Genomic DNA, 18,207 nt, shown 5'->3' with positions numbered 1-18,207 from the left:
GAGGAGGAGAGAGTCTTAAGTAGACTCTGCAATGAGCACAGAATGCAGAACCTGACACAGGTCTCAATCTTGGGATCTTGAGATCAAGACCTGAGCCAAAACCAAGAGTTGGTTGCTTAATTGACTGCATCACCCAGGCACTTCTCACCACAGAGTCTTTAAAAGTCAAGCCAATAAATAAATAAACAAACAAACAAACTCAAGTCTAGCTCCTCGTAAAAGCAAATGTCCCATAGCAACCACAGATTCCATACCTGTTTACTATTTTGGTTATGTTTCCCAATTTGCTTAAACTCAGCTATTAATTTTATAGCTATTTGATTGAATTTTTCTGCACCTACATGGTCTATAATAATAGTATTTTTCAGAATATCTAGCACACCATATGAGAGAAGTCGTTCTATACTTAAAGAACTCAGGATTCTCTGTCTACTCTTTAAATTTAGTGTTTTCCTTCAAATTAATAGAAAATGTCATGAAACTAGATAAATGAGTCTTACTGCAAACTCTTGCTAACTCATCAATGATTTATTCATATCCAATTGATTGCCTCTTCTACTTTAAGTTCCCAATTCCTTTCAGCAGAAAATCCTGCCTACTATTATCTGAGGCCATCCAATATTGTTTATCGTTTCCATTTTTCTTCCTTAAAATATCTGTATTTTCATTTTCTCTCTTACCTTCAGTCTATAAGATTAATTCTGATATTTGTGCACTACTTTCAACCTTCCTATCATCTTCACAATCATTATGCTTTAATATTATTTTCACCATGCTTTTTAATATTCAGTCTTTCCATGCTATCTCGCTGAGCACTACAGTTTTCACTCTCTTAAATCTCTTTTTTTCACCAAGTTTTTAAATTCCAGCTAGTTAACATGCAGTGCAATATTAGTTTCAAGTGTACAATTTAGTGACTCAACATTATATACAACACCTGATGGTCATCACAAGTGCCCTCCTTAATCCCTATCACTTATTTAATCCTCTTGCCTACCTCCCCTCCAATAACTATCAGTTTGTTCCCTATAGTTAAGAGTTTCTTGGTTTGCCTTTCTTTTTTCCCATTTTCATTTGTTCTGTTTCTTAAATTCCACATGAGTGAAATCATATATTTGTCTTTCTCTGACTTATTTCACTTAGCATAATACTCTCTAGCTCCATCCACATCATTGCAAATGGCAAGATTTCATTCTTTTTTATGGCTGAGTAAAACTCCTTGTATATGTGTATGTATGCGAGTATTTTCTTTATTTATGTATATACATATATATTGTCTTTATCCATTCATCAGATTATGATGTGGAGTAAGGGGAACCCCTCTTACACTGTTGGTAGGAATGCAAACTGGTACAGCCACTCTGGAAAACAGTATAGAGGTTCCTCAAAAAGCTAAAAATAGGACTACCCTACAATACAGCAATTGCACTACTAGGTATTTACCCAAAGGATACAAAAATACTGATTCAAAGGGATACATGCATCCTAATGTTTATAGCCTCATTATAAATAATAGCAAAATCATAGAGCCAAAATGTCCATCTCCTAAATCTCTTCTTAAGCTTACTACCCCTCTAAGCAGTACATTCCCCTTTCCCTACTATCAAAATATTTTGGAAAAAAAGTCTTCTCTTCAGCATCACTCACTTCATTTGAAACTGTATGGACACAATTTCACCAATGATTCACTCATCCCAGTCCTTTGGCCTTTTCTCATCTTAACCTTGCTGCAAGATCAAAATCATCTTATATAAATCTCATGTCATTAACTCTTCTTCCCTTGGGAAATCTCCTTTTACTAATCCATTTTCTCATTCTTGTCTTTATTAAAAATGTAGCCATTCTTCAAGTTTGCAGGTTTTACTATGAAGCATCTATCCCCATAACTCTACACTACATCACATATTGATCTCTTCTCAGAACACGATTCAAAAATACTACCTCCAGGCCTAAGTCCCTCCTCTTCTGACAGTCATTTAAACAGAGACAGCTGAAGATATTCTTTATTCCTCCCTCATCCTGGCCATCCAAGCAGTTGCCTGAGATAATTCTACTTCCACAAATTATCTTTCATTCCTACTATCATCACTTTGCTTCATAGTCACACCACCTAATTAGTCTCTTAATTTGTCTACTTGACTCTTCCTTCAATCCATTCTGCACACTGAAGCTTAGTTAACTTATCAAGTAGATAGCTCTGATCATATCTCCACCATCCTGCTCAGAAACTTTCTTTTACCATTCTCTGGGGGGGGGGGGGCTGGGGGGGGAACAAAACAAAACTGATTGGCAACAGGGAATTCCATAATCTGAGCCTCACTTAACCTCATAAGCAGTTCATTCTGATTCACTTAAGGTACTCTGGGTACCAATCAATTCAGACTCACCATTTGATCACAATGTCTTAGTCAAGACTCTGACTTCAAGAAACAGAAACCAACTCAAGCTAGTCCAAACAAAGGAGAATCTATTGAAAGGGCACAGAATCGTTAAACAGGACCAAAACAGAGTTAAATCACATGAAGCATGGAGATAAAGCTTAGGAAACTATTAAAGATTGAAGCAATCTCTATGCTTTTCAGGAGCAAATCTACCAAATATATCTTCCACTGCCCTCTCTGTGATATTTCTATGAATCCTCTCTCTACCATTCTACCTCAATGCCTTTGTTTCTTCTAAGTTTCAAAAAAGAGACTACTATTGGCAGCTGACCAACCAACAAAATGACTCTAGTCCAGAGAAGGAGTCTTAAGCTGGGCAGGGAATAAAAAATGTGTTAATTTGAGAACATACACTGTGTTTCCTGTTTTTGAGCTATTTTTATATTGTACATTCTACCTGTGATTAAATGTATGTCCCCGAACCCTTCCATCTTCCCAAATACCCCAAATTACTCATCCTTCAAGACCCCACACAAATGCTACATCCTCCTTAAAGTTTTTCCTGACTTCTCAACTGAAAGTAATCTCTCCCTCCTATGAGCTTCCATAGCTCTTGCTCTGCCTGTCTGTGGTGGCAAGTCTTATCTCCCAAATTCAGCTGAAAGCAGAAACTATAGTATTCCCCTACAATGCTTAGGTCAGTACAAGGAACACAGTAACCACTTGATAAATGTTTGCTGAATGGCAAATAGGATTCTAAAGAATAATTAAAGGCAGGAAGTGCTTCTAAACCTTAAACTGAAGTCTTTCTCAGAAAGTATGTTATATATTGTCACAAATATTCCTACAAGAGAGAAAAAATTGATGAGCATTAGAACATATCTAAAACCAATTCAAACTCAGTTAAAAAAAAAAAAAAACTGACATTGCATAAATAAATGGTCCAGGTGGCAGACCCAAATGATAGACTTTGGAGAAGAAAAGCAAGAACAACAAAAAACAAAAACAAAAACTATCCAATCTTTTAATAAGAATTCACTGTAGACTTAGAGGGCTCTACTCCTATGTTAAAGCCTAACTTGTCCTAATAACTGTTTCCTAGCAACAAGACTATCATTAGTTAACCATTCTATTACTTTCCCCTAGATAGAACAGTTGTTAAACTCTGTTTGTTGGATTGCTAATCAGTGTATTAGCTTCTGCAGAGAAGATCGATGCAAATGCAGGCCAAAGATATTTACTGTAATTCCTTAGTTTCTGCTAGTCTTAGACTTCAAGTTGTATGCACTTTTACAATTCTGATGATCTAAGGGGAGAGATCCTGTGCTAGATAGGGACTGCAATCTAACATAAGAAAGTACTGTAGAGCTACTAAAGCATCTCTGCACCAAAACGCTAAGACTTATTAAAGTGTTAGCTGTTATTGCACATGGGAATGGAGGCAGAAAACTTCTGTCTCCTTTAAGACAGCTGCTCAGTTTCTCTATAGTGCACTTGACAAGTACACTAGAGTTTGGTGGGGGTAGCTTTTAGGATTAATATTCAGCATGACTTGATCTCTGCAAAGTTCATTCTGCTCACTCTGATATTTTTATTCAATCTATTACCTCCATATCAGGTCCCTCTCTGGCTTATTAGAATAGTTTATCTTTCTCACATATTTTGAATAATACTTTCTATGTGTACACAATAAATTGTATTTGTGGTCTCTATACTCAAGGGCTTTAACTGTGAGGCATTTTCTGTATGATTCTCAGAAAAAGAAAAATAAGTAGCCTTTCAGGGTATCATTCATTTATTTATAGTAGTCCCTCTGCTCCTAGGAATTCACAATAAATTGATATTATTGTCTCTTCCTGTGATAATTTTGCTGCACATTTTTTAGCAGAATTATTTTAGGTGTTTGTGCTTTGCCTAGCCAAAATCACCACGGGATCCTTTTAATTGGATTTGTCCTAGACCTGTTGAAATTCCAGTATACTTCTTCTTTAACGTATTTTTTTTCCCCCTAATTAAATGTTTTGGTCATAGTCCGTGGTGTCACGAAGGGATGACTTTAACCCTGTAAACCTCCATCAGGCTTTCCAAAGTTCCTTCTCCCAAAATAAGCATAATGACAGCTTTGCCATGCAAATACAGTTCTAGAAACAATGCCTAGGGATGCTCCCTTTCCAAGTAGATTATTATCCTTACTCCCTCATATATATGCATCTTTTTCTAATACTGCTTTCTATGCACTCTTTTCTTTGACAAATGCAAACAGACAGCATCTTATCCAAGTTCATGCCTATCTTTGAGCAACTATTAGTGACAAGTACATTTACCAGATATTCAATAGCAGTATGTTGAACAAAATTATTTTTGGAGAGGTTCATTTTTCTCTTTGGGCTGAAAGGTTTTTATAGAGGAGACGTTTGTGTGTTTATTGTCTATTTGACCACTGGCTTGTACAATTTAGATTTAATCATAATTTGATTCAATTACAATTATGTAGCAATGTATGTAAACATAAAAATTTTAAAACTTTTCCTTTAAAAAATGCTAAATCTGGGAGCACGTGGGTGATTCAGAATGTTAAACACCTGCCTTTGGCTCAGGTCAGGATCCCAGGGTTCTGAAATTGAGCCCCAAGTTGGGCTCCCTGCTCAGTGGGAGCCTGCTTCTCCCTCTCCTCTGCCTCTCCACCTCTCGTATCTCTCCCTCTCCCTCTCTCTCTCAAATAAATAAATAATAAAATCTTTTTTTTTTTAAAGCTATAATTGATTGTTTTCCCTACACACAGAATACATAGATATTGGCCAGATGTAGCATCTTTTCCACCATTAATATATAAAGATACCAGTGAAACTTTAGGAGGCATAAAAAGGCATTTCAAGTTCATGATTAATGATGTTACACTGCCACTAGTGACTTAGTGTCATTAGTCCTTTAATTTTTCACATTGGGTCATGATATAAACCTACATGGATGCAAAACTAAACCTCAGAATCCTGGGTCACCTGGTGGCTAAGTGGTTGAGCCTCTGCCTTTGGCTCAAGGTGTGATCCTGGGGTCCTGGGATTGAGTCCTGCACCCAGCTCCCTGCTCAGCGGGGAGCTTGCTTCTCCCCCTCTGTCTGCCTCTCTCTCTGTGTGTCTCATGAATGAATGAATGAATGAATGAATAAATAAAATATTTTAAAAAAAGAATTTTGGAATCCTGATAATTCACCTCAAAACATAAGAATTCCATTTGTTTGATCCTATGGTTACATGTATACTACGTATTTTTGTGCCTCACTCTTACTTTGTGAGGAATGATTTCGCCAACCCATATTTATATTTTGAGATCCTGTCTAAAAAACACCCACTCCAGTGAGACTTTCTTAATTCCTTATTTTCATCTCTTCTTGTCTCACTCACCAAACTGTGATAACGCATACATATATTTTGCTTCCGTTGTGTTAGATATCTGTTTTATTAAACAATATGCTTATTGGGATTAGTAACTTAGTCTTTTCTTTGTATTCTTAAAGCTTCAACTAATACCTGGACAACAAAATGTATGCGGATGATTGTAAGCACATGATTCCATCTGTGATTATTTTGGAAGGCTGAGTTAATATGGTGTCTACACTGAAAGCAAATGCATATATTGTAACAGTGATCTTTTCAAATGCCATTTTAGAAGTACCATGACAATAAGTGTCAATGGTGGATTGCAACTTCAGGAGTGATTCCTGATTTAAAAGTAAGATCATTCATCCTTGTCATTGCAAGATAATTAATGTAAATTTTATTTGCATATTCTTGGCTTCATTTCGCTTCCTTCTTTAATCTTGTAATTACTCCTAGTAATACTTGGAAAAGATGACCTTAAAAGCGATTAACGTATTTGCTTAGAATAACAGAATGATTGCTTGTTTATGAGTATAGTGTTTAAATGAATAAACAATAGATTAGCCTAGGAAGAATGTTTCTCAAACTAGAAAACTGATGGACAATGCTAATACATGTCATATTTTTAAAGAATTTACTAAAATAGTAAAGGAATCTAAGCTTTTGGTAGACATTGATAAACATTTAACAATTGGACTTCAATTATATCATTGCTTTATCATATTTTTGTTTCCTTATACTTTTCCCTCTGCTTTCTTCCCTGATTTTTCTATCATTTCTCTCAGAAAATACTCATTTATGCCTGAGGCTCACCCCTGTACTTTATCAATGTCTTTTGCTATAAAACTTCCTATTCCCATAGGTTCTACAATCTCTTTTTCATCCTTTCCCTCTTTTTCATTTATTTTTCTTCGGTAGTTCTTATGAATCCTTCCTCATTTACACTTCCTATGCTGCTTTTCATTTTTTCTGGCATTCTCCACATCTCTTGTCACATCTTTTTCTTGCTCCTTCCATCTCACACCCTTCAGTAGAACTTTCAGCTCTTCCTCTATCTTGTATCCCTTTCTGTTACATCAGAGTTTATTCTTCCTCACTACTCAAAAACTCTATTTTTTAAGCACAACCCTAAATTGGTTTCCTGTTCTTTGAGAGGCCACATGTAATTGCACCTGTCACTGCCGTCAGAAGAGACTGCTTTGCACAGGAATCTTTCACATTTTCACAGATCTGAGCTTTTTCCCCATTTCTAATGGAAACTCAGTTAATGAACTTAAGATTAATCTAAAATTTATGGTATATGTCCTATCTTCAATTATTCCTTGTCTTAATCATTTTTAATGCCCAAATAATCCTAAATAAGGAGTTGATTTTTTATTTTACATTCAACAATAAAATAATACTAGTTAACACTAAACAACATATGCTGGACCCTTTTGTTTTTATTAATGGTCTATCTACTTTTATGAAAAATCAAAATATCAAGATTAGAATATTAGTATAGTATATACTTCAATGTCCAAACTGACATCATTTAATTCTTTCCAATGGGCTAAAACAGGGCAATAGTTATTTTCAAAACTAACTGACTTTAATAGAACACGTGCTCTTTACCAGGTTCTATCTTAAAAAATTTAAATGTATTAACTAAGTCTTCACTATAATACTGTAAGGTATATATAATCTTTGTTCTCTTTTATACAGACAAGAAAACTGACACACAGAGAGCTTGAGTAACTTCCTCAGGGGTCATTCAACCCAGGCAACCAACTTGGGGTCATATCAGATCCAGACAGCTTGCATTCAGAGGCAGCACACACAAGATGCTCAAAAATATGGCTGGCCTCCTGTGTAGTCTACAAAAGTTGACAGGTACTCTTTGTTCAATGAATACTCAGTAAATAAGTGGATACAATAAGTGAGTAAACTTAAGAATGTAGGTTACCAGAAAGAATCAGAATTCATTGGTTTTGCTTTTCTCATAGTTCAAGATGGCCAATTAACAGAGTACTAGAAGGAAAATATTTACGTATTTTGTGTGAATTTGACACACATCACATAAGCATCATATAAATTAAATCAGCCAAGATAACCATTATGTACCTAAGGTTGAGTCATATACTAATTCCATGAAAATATTATCAACAAAATTATAATCTTGTATTGGTTGTAATGAAAAATGTTTGATTATATACACACATATTTACACACAGAGTACTTTTCTGCATTAATACTTATTTGAGTCAGGTTCTTTAAAAAGTAAATAAGGAGGATTTCTAATTTTAATTATGTGTTATTTATTTTGGATTTTATGCAATCCAATGGATATTCAATTCAAAATCAAATATATTATTCCTCACAGAAGATACTAAATATAGAAGCCTATACTTACCATAATATATTTATAAAACTGATATATTTGAAGTATTTCATTATACAAATACACAAATTTTTAAATTATTATATCCTAATAATATAAGAACTACAGCTAATATTTATGGAATATTTACTAGGTACTAAACATTATCCTAGTTCTTTCCATGCATTATATAATTTCATTCTTAAAACAACTTTTTGTGATATGCTCCATTATTGTCATCACTAGAAGGAATATTCACAATATTAAATATAAAGTAAAGCAAGAATATGGACCATTCAGAATGCAAGCCAGCATGCATGATGGAGTAAAATTCTGAGGGTTTTTTTCAGAGTCCAGTCCTATGTTGGGGAAAATCTGGAGAGGACATTCTGAAGAAGACTTACATACTGAGACTATTTTTATCATACATAGTAAGGGAGCACTTAGAAGACTCTAAACATTTATTATTTACCAATTGATATCCCTCATGAAATGATTTTAATGTGTTCACAATAACCTTGCTGTTAGTTGTTATGTTATGTTAGCAAAGATGTTAATAAAATATAAATATTTCCATTAATGTTAGTGGAAAAAATATGGTGCATTTCATCCCAACTCAAGACATTCAAACAATGTTCAAAGATAGAAAAATCAGAACATCTAAAAAAATGTAATATCATGAAAGCTTATTATATTGACCAAAGAAGGAAAATATGACTGAGTAGCAGTTGGAGGCAGGTGGAAAAGGGTACAAAGACATCATATAGGAAAGGAAATACAAAAGGAAAGAGCCCAGTGACTGGCTTACAGACGGGTAAGCCTTTTGGGAGGTACATGGTTATTCTGCACTCAAATTGCACTTGAAAATAGTTATAGCACAGGAAAAAAAAAACAAAAAACAAAACTTGAAGCACAAAATAAAGACAAAGCCTGAGAGCACTTCAAAGTAAATGAAACCAGTGTGTGCTCAGAACAGGTTGAGGTGTCAAAGAAGCATCTACCTCTTCATACCTCTTACTTCTAAATACACAAAGCAAACATGCTAACACAGTGATTAGAAATTGTTTCATATAATATTCTCTAACCAAAAGACAATGTTTTGAAAAAATTAGTAAATAGATCTCTGCCTGAAATAAAGTATCAGTCTGATGTTTAATGTAGATAATTTAGTTAAGTTGTAGGATGAAAAGGTACTATCCTGAAACAAAGGAGTCATCTGAAAAGTGGTATAACTTTTTAAGAGTCACTATGACTCTTAAAATAATTGAAGAATTGGTAATGAATACAGCCTTATAAATAAAAGCTGAATATTAGACCTAATCATTCCCATTTTCCACTGAGGCAAATAAGATTGTACAAGGTTAATTAACCAAACCTTGGTCATAAAGGTAGTAAGGAACAAGAGTCAGTACTTCATCCCACTCTGTTCCATAGGAAAGCCTGTGTTTTAAATAACTGTGCTATGTACCCAGAATTTCCTTGTCTAGGTCTATTGCCTGCATTTAAATGATCAAAAAAAAGATACAAGGGGATCTCTGGGTGGCTCAGCGGTTTAGCGCCTGCCTTCAGCCCAGGGCGTGATCCTGGAGACCCGGGATCGAGTCCCACGTCTGGCTCCCTGCATGGAGCCTGCTTCTCCCTCTGCCTGTGTCTCTGCCTCTCTCTCGCTCTCTCTCTCTGTGTCTCTCATGAATAAATAAATAAAATCTTTAAAAATAAATCTTTAAAAGAAAAGATACAATTTTCTATCAAGAAGTGGTATAAGTCAGTGATCAGATTTGCAAGGGTCTGCTTTATGTACAGGTGAAGTCAGAGTTTATCTGGTGAGGAGATGAATACCAAAAAGACCTTAAAATTTATTTCACAGCTAATATACTCTTGCTAGTGACTGAAATTCTGAAGAAGACTTGATGGTCTTCTTCTTTTTTTTTTTTTTTTCTTGATGGTCTTCTAATTGTGTTTAGAAATTGTCCCCGATACATTGTATTGGTATAATGACTGATACATTGTATTGGTCCCAGATATCATGTATCCTATGATAAAAATGGAAGGACATTTTTATCATACATAAATATCACATAAGATTTAACTAACCTGGGATGACTGGGTGGCTCAGTGGTTGAGCATCTGCCTTCGGCCCAGGGTGTCATCCTGGAGTGCCAAGATCAAGTCCCACATCAGGCTCCCTGCACGGAGCCTACTTCTCCCTCTGGCTGTGCGTGTGTGTGTGTGTGTGTGTGTGTGTGTGTGTGTGTGTGTGTCTCATGAATAAATAAAATCTTAAAAAAAAAAAGAGAGATAACTAACCCAAACTAACCAATACCTTACAGAAGGAAGGCCATGGAAAAAAATGCTGAAGTATGACTGAGAAGACAAAAGGCCTGGGTTTTAGTTTTATTGTGGCCACTTACTGATTGGCATTGCTTACATCACTTGACCTTTCTGAACCAAGGTTCTTTATGTATTAACAATGTCATTCTAAATACCTTGTAGCATTGCTGCAGAAAATTCCACTTACTAATGCAAGTTAAGGTATTCTTAAACCTTTTTGTCCCACCAATGTGTAAACTCTAGTTTTCTAATTTTCTTCAGATGGAAAGGGAATAGAGTCGAATTCCATACATAAAAGCTTCATTTGAAATACCGAAACACGGAAAAGCAGGAAAAGGTCTCTGCTCAGTGTGGGGAGCACAGAGATTGAAAGAGAGGTGCTGAAAGGCATGGAGAAAAAAAAGCAAATTTCATCTATTTTACATTTTTGTTTCTAGATGGCCATGAGATTTAATGAACAAGAAAAGAGAAATAAAACTAACTTACTAAGTGAAAAATAAAATGCAAGTTTTTTCATATGCTGTCCAGAGCTAATTCTCTTGTTCTGCTTATTCTAGAAATGTGGGTTCCTTTAAAATAGAAATCATTCTTGCATATTGCTTACAAATACAAATCACTTCTAAGATATATGCTAGGTTGGTTCTAGAAAGAGAGAAGAGGAGAGGGAAGAAGGGAGGAAGGAAAGGAGGAGGGGAATGAAAGGAAAAGAGAGGAAGGAAGAGAGGGAAGAAATGAGATTTAAATATGAATGCTTTGAAAGAGGCAATTTCTTGTTGAGAGTCCCTGCTGTGGACTTTGGCTTTAAACTTCTGCTATCACATTATTCCTCTTGTGTTATGGGATTTTTACTTGCCAACACTCATCCTGAATGCTGAGCCATTTAAAAATCATTCATTCATAGCTTGGGAAGCAAATAAGGTCAGAACATTTTCAGAGTACAGATAAATTATGACTACCACCTTACCACAGTTGTCTCGGCTGGACTGCTGAATGAATTTAAATTAATCTCTGTCAGTTTTAACCCACAGCAGATATGACCCCTAAGCTTTTCTTCAATAAAAATCAATTGCAGCAAAATAACCTTGCTTCATTAGTGAACAGTCATAAGTTGACCATTATCTAGCTGCTAGTTAATAAGCAGTGAACTACCCTAAAGGCCCAGAGCACAAATAATGAAACACTGCAATGTCTTTCTTCTAGTTTTATGTCAATGTAAACCTAAAGTTAATGTAAATTTTAAGAAGACCATGTAACCTGGGGCACCTAAGTGGCACGGGTGGTTAAGTGTTCCATTCCACCCTTGGTTTCAGCTCAGGTCATGATCTCAGGGTCCTGCGATCAAGTCCCAATTAGTGCTCTGCACTCAGCAGAGTCTTCTTGGGATTCTCTCTCTCCGTCCTTCCACCTCTCCTGCTTATGCTCTAAGAAATAAATAAATAAACCTTAAAAAAAAAAAAGCCATGTAACTCACTAACATATTTATCACTGTGTTGTATTTACTACAGTTGATGCTTAACCTATTATATCAAATAAATCTCTTAAACTTGAGAAATAATATTTTTTGAAATTATGAAATGTTAAAATATCTCCTATACAAACTCATGATTCCAGTGGAATATAAGAGAATATTCTATTCACTATTGTACTTACCATGTGTGATTTATTGAACAACCATAATTTTTTAAAAAGATTTTATTTATTTATTCATGAAAGACAGAGAGAGAGAGAGAGAGAGAGAGAGACAGAGGCAGAGACATAGGCAAAGGGAGAGGCGGGCTCCCTTTGAGAAGCCTGATGCAAGACTCGATCCCAGTACCCCGGGATCATGATCAGGGCCAAAGGCAGACACTCAACCACTGAGTCACCCAGACATCCCCAACCATAATTTTAAATGTTTGCAAATACTTATACTTGTGAAATCTCCCATACTTTTATTCCTCCTAATTTCAGAGAAAAAGCTTACATATCTAAACATAAACTTTACTCTTCCAATTTAGGCCACATGAATGGTACTCAGAGAAACTGAGAGCACTCCCTATAGCTAAAAAGAAATGTAACTGAAATTTTGATAACCTCCGATGTAGTGTTTGTTCCTTTAGGCAGGAAGAAGAGATATGTGAGTGAAAGACAGATATTTTGTTGCCCAAAGATATCAGTTAAGATATTGTATTAGTAATGAATATATGATATAGTAATTGGCTAAATAGGCCACGGGTCTATTCCAAAAAGCATCTTTACATGACCCCCAAAGCTGAAGAATGCTAATGAGGGCCTGGATCCCAGGATATCCATTGTATTCATACTTGACCTTTCTTGTGTCACCGGCCAAAAAACCTACCAAAGCAAGTAGCAATTAAGAATATATGTGATGTGTTCCTTCTCCTAGCACTCAGATTTTACCTGCTGTTTCGCATCACTGTATTGCCAAGAGTGAGAAACAAAAACTCACTGGTGGCACAGGCACAGCATCAAAACCACTTTTGAAATGTGTTTCATAACTCAATATGAAATTTTGTTTCACATAAAACATTTCTGGAATTATGGACTTCAAAGTAAAAATGTGAGTTTGCGAATATGAAACTCATGTTTAATTGCCTTCGGTCATATATACATGAGTACCTGTATACTATTTAATATGCAAACATGTATCATGTAAAAGTGTTATGTTACGTGGGTAATTCTTTTATGATTGTGATTTTTTCATTTTGATAGAATTCAAATTAACATACTTGATTGTATAATATGTATAGATATTATCCCTAAGATGATCAAGTACTGATTTTTTTTTCCCCAAAAACATTGAAAAGAATTAAAGTTAACAGTTTTGCAAATATGTTTATCAGGTCTCAAGTTATTTTTAGTATGTATATTTCTGCTAAAATTTGGGCAATAGGTGGCTCTCATTTTTCAGTAAAAAAAACTATACAAAGTTTATTTAATCTTATAAATGTCCCTGTGCTATAATGGTTGCTGGTAAACTTTGTTTTCCAGAAAGCATCATGCTTTAGCCAGGTAAAAATATACAGATTTTTGGAAGGATCTATAAGGAAAAATGCCAGTCATGGGAAATTCAGCCCCTGTGGTAGTATAAGCCAGGGGAAATATTTCCAGTATGTTTACATGAAGAGGTTTTGGCATTCTCAAATGGTAATTTCCTATTCTTCTTTCCCCTAGGATATCCTAAAAATATCCCCCATAAGGGATTATTTACTATTAACATAAATTGCTTTCAGCTGTGAATATTAAATGACAAATAATGAGCAGCAGCGATGGCATGCAATGTCTCTTACTAGTTAACCAGAATACAAGTTTGGTCTGGTGTCTAACACAGGTGGGTAGAATCAAGACCAAATCATCAATTAAATATGTGGTAGGATAATTTAAATAAATACCTGAAGGAAGTTAAAGCATAAAGGCCTGCTTCAGCTACAGAATTTAATAGGATATGTAGTTAGGGAAACTGAAACTCTAAAGAAGCTCTCACAGAATTACTATGAAGGTTTCCTTGTCAGCTGGCTAAGTAAAGTTTCTAGAAGGAGTGGAAGACCTATGTAGTGTGTTTGCAATGACAGATGGGGGACCAAGGGATCCATCCAGGTTGATGAGGCATGGATAGTGTGTTGGTAGGGTGCGGTGTGAGGCGCCACAGGGAAAATAAATACATGGTACCAAACATCTTTCAAAATGATAGATGTTATTAAATATTATTTATGAATGTACATAGATGTGGTAAATGCTTAAAAATAAGAAATAGGAAGGACAGACCCCAAATTCTGAATAGAAATTACTCCTGGAGAGGAAGAGAAGGGATATCAAAGAGGAATGGAATTTCTTCAATTATACATTCAATATCTTACTTAAAAAAAAAAAAAAAAAAAAAAGGATCTCATGGAAGTATGACAAAAGTGATTTGAGTGAAAAAAAAAAGTGATCTGAGTGATGATGGATAAAATAGCTTTCTAAATTACTGTATATTTCAAATTTCTGGAAAATAAATTAAAAAATAGAGAGGTTTGGGCACCTGAGTGGCTCAGTCGGTTCAGTGGCCAACTTTTGATTGCGGCTTTGGCCGTGATCTCAGGGTTGTGAGACTGAGCCCCACATTGAGCTCCATGCTGAGTGTGGTGCCTGCTTAAGATTCTCTTTCCCGGGATCCCTGGGTGGCGCAGCGGTTTGGCGCCTGCCTTTGGCCCAGGGCGCGATCCTGGAGACCCGGGATCGAATCCCACGTCGGGCTCCCTGCATGGGGCCTGCTTCTCCCTCTGCCTGTGTGTCTCTGCCTCTCTGTCTCTCTCTCTCTGTGTGACTATCATGAATAAATAAATAAAATCTTTAAAAAAAAAAAAAAGATTCTCTTTCCCCCTCCCTGTCTATCCTTCCCCTCCCTCCCCCTCTCAATCAATCAATCAATCAACCAATCAATCAACAAGTTTGGTTAAGAAGGGGAACAAAGAAATAAGATAAATTCTGGAGTTAGCAACATACTAATTATTCTACCAATTTAATGCCATTCCTTGAATATATTCCACATTTTCTACATCCCTGCTATGCCAATGTTTTTCTGAAATTGTATTGTCCACCCACTAACATCTCTGCCAAAAAAAACCCTACATTTCCTCAAAGCCAACTCAAACATTAATTTCCATATCAAGCCTTCCCTTAATTGCTAAAAAATGTATTTTCTCTCTCAGCACTCTATGTACTTCCTCTGACCCAGATTTAATGGCACTGATCAAATATTACTTTTATTTACTACAGCAATATGTATTCTTATCCCCAGCCAGAACGCAACACATGGTAAAAACCTGCATATGGAGAGTACCCAATGGATGTTTTTTCTGAACTGCAAACTTTGTTGTATTCCAGCACAGTTTTCTTCACTATTTCAGTTTTTCAGAATCAGTCTCTTTTTTAAAAAATGTAAATATATGTGTCATCTATGAATATAAATTTATGAAAATAAAATATGATAATGCAATAGAAGAATATATCTGGTGTGTGGAAAAATTCTAGATACAATCAGACACTGTAGTTACAAAGACTATCTCTTTTAATCTTCAAGACAATTATTAAGCATAAGTTCTGTTTATTTCTCCATTTTATAACTGGAGAAGCTGGGACTCACTAAGCATTAAGTAATCACCAATTACCAATGACCACAACTAGTTAGTGCAGTTTGAGTCTAGAGCCTTTGCTTTCAACTGCAATCTCTCTCTCTGTGTCTCACATATACATACACACACACACCCACACACACATATCCTACTGGACACCTCTGGGTACCTTTAAAGAAAAATTAGAGCTGATTAAAAAAAAAAGCAAACAAAATCGTTGCAATATCTGATCAAATAACTGATTTCACTAAAAAGGGGGATCAAAATTACTTTACATCTGTTTAGTGATTTAATATCGTTTCAAAGTTCTCACGTCCATCATTCGATTCTTGCAAGTTATTATTAAATTTATTTACACATAATACATATTAATGATTCTCTAACAAAGATCAATACAAATCCTTCAAACATCGCAGAGTAGTTTCTAATTAACTCAACACAGACCTGTTTCGTTACTTTGCCATAATCTATTTCATCCTCCTTTATTACATAATTTGTTTTTACCTTTAGGACTGTTCTGGAGAGTTCATTGCATATTCATAAGGCTTATACATTTTTGCTACTGGACAGAGTCTGTATCTTCAAAGTATTGGTTCTTCATTCCTCACCCTTTCCTTTTCATGAAATCAAAGAAATTTTCCCAGAACTGTAATTTACACATTTTCTCCATGATCTCGGTAGTTGGCTTTAAAAGCCTTTAAAAGCCTTTTGAAGTAGCAAAGTCAGATACTAAATGTCATGGTGTCACATCCTCTCTATATCCTTCATTTAGGCTGAGACTGTCCTCTCAACCCAAAACTTGTTACCTTCACCCACTGCTCAGAGTGGGAGGCAGCACACATTAAACCTCTGCTTTATTTTAGTGTCTTTAAAAGCACCTGCCTGCTAGGGATATTGTGAAGATTATGTAAAATAGCATACATAAAAACATTAATGTTCAGCACACAGTAGTTGCTCAGTATATGGTGGCTATTAATTTATTATTATTATTGCCCTTTATTTTAATAACTTCATTTACAAAATTTATTTTCTCCTTTATAAGCACCATCATATTTTATATTTTTCTGGGTAATAACTTTTTGCCTTCTCACACTTTTCAATCATTCAGGATTAAATATCCTTCTAATGTCTTTTTCATAGTTTGGCTTTTTGTTTTAAAATGTTCCATTTAGTAGAATACTTTCTTCTCCTACTTCAATAAGAGTAGGAGGAATGTGAACTTGAGCGATCACTGCCCTAAATTTTCTACCTTAATATTGAAAACCAAAACATTATACCCTAGAAACAATTCTATATCAGTCAGACAACGCTTTCTTTCTTCTTATGAATTTATCTTCTAAACTGCAATTATATTCCACAACACATACAAAGCCGCAAATAGGAGGATACAGGATATCCTGCAATATGAGGATTAGATGTTGTACGTGAAATGCTTAGGATCGCACCTGGAACATAGGAACTGCTTATCAAAAATCAGTGCTTTGTTGTGGTATCATTACATCTGAGCAATGACATGAACGGAGACCTTAGTGCCTAGAACCTGCAATACTCTCAGTACTTAGGTGGGTGTCTATAGAAGAACTTTTCCTTTGGAGTCCACAATAAATAGGAGCAGAAGAGAGACAAAAGACAGAATGGTGAATGAGAAAACTGATTCTCAAAACACAACATGCCAACTGCGGATTCCCAGAATGATTTGGGAGGTAGTTAGCCTTATTGCAAAGGCCTGGACCCCCCACATGATGCTCAGGGTATCTGTCAAAAAAAAAGTTCTGATAGTTATTGCTTTTTTTTCTTGTCTCAGAATTGGTCTTGAGGTAGCATAGTAACCATCTTGTTTAATTTTTTCCCTTGATATGAGGTTTGATTCATCCAAAATTAAATAAAGATTTCTCAATATCATAAAAGCCATCTACGAAAAGCCCACAAAAAATATTCCCAATGTGGAAAAACTAAGAGCTTTTCCCCTAAGATCAGGAACATGACAGGGATGCCCACCCTCACCACTTTTGTTCAACATAGTACTAGAAGTCCTAGCCTCACAAACAGGCAACAAAAAGAAATAAAGGGCATTCAGATTGGCAAAGAAGAAGCCAAACTCTCCTCTTCACAGATGACATGATATTATGTATAGAAAACCCAAAAGACTCCACCCCAAGATTGCTAGAACTCATACAGCAATTTGGCAGTGTGGCAGGATACAAAATCAATGCCCAGAAATCAGTGGCATTTCTATACACTAACAATGAGACTTAAGAAAGAGAAATTAAGGAGTCAATCCCATTTACAATCACACCCAAAACCATTAGATACCTAGGAATACATCTAACCAAAGAGGTAAAGGATCTATACCCTAAAAACTACAGAACACTTAGGAAAGAAATCAAGGAAGACACAAGGAGATGGAAAAACATTCCATGCTTATGGATTGGAAGAAAAAATATCGTGAAAATGTCTATGCTACCCAGAGCAATTTATACATTCAATGCAATCTCTATGAAAATACCATGGACTTTCTTCCTGGAGTTGGAACAAGTAATCTTAAGGTTTGTGTGGAACCAGAAAAGACACTGAATAGCCAGAGGAATGTTGAAGAAGAAAACCAAAGCTAGGGGGCATCACAATGGGCAGAAGACATGAATAGA

The 18,207-nt window shown here is 35.5% G+C and overlaps 1 long non-coding RNA gene across 1 annotated transcript in view; it reads left to right on the top strand.

Annotated features, from left to right (window-relative positions):
* LOC112670892 (uncharacterized) overlaps positions 1 to 18,207 on the top strand; it is a 43,792-nt gene that overhangs the window by 8,204 nt on the left and 17,381 nt on the right. The window contains exons 2-3 of the long non-coding RNA XR_003143278.3: positions 5,896 to 6,110; positions 7,463 to 7,630. This is a non-coding gene — a long non-coding RNA (uncharacterized LOC112670892). The remainder of the gene's footprint in view (positions 1 to 5,895; positions 6,111 to 7,462; positions 7,631 to 18,207) is intronic.

The sequence above is a fragment of the Canis lupus genome, chromosome 14 (genome assembly GCF_003254725.2).
Source record: "Canis lupus dingo isolate Sandy chromosome 14, ASM325472v2, whole genome shotgun sequence".
Lineage (NCBI taxonomy): Eukaryota > Metazoa > Chordata > Mammalia > Carnivora > Canidae > Canis > Canis lupus.
Note: the sequence above shows the minus strand (reverse complement) of the source record. Positions and strands in the feature narration are given on the sequence as shown.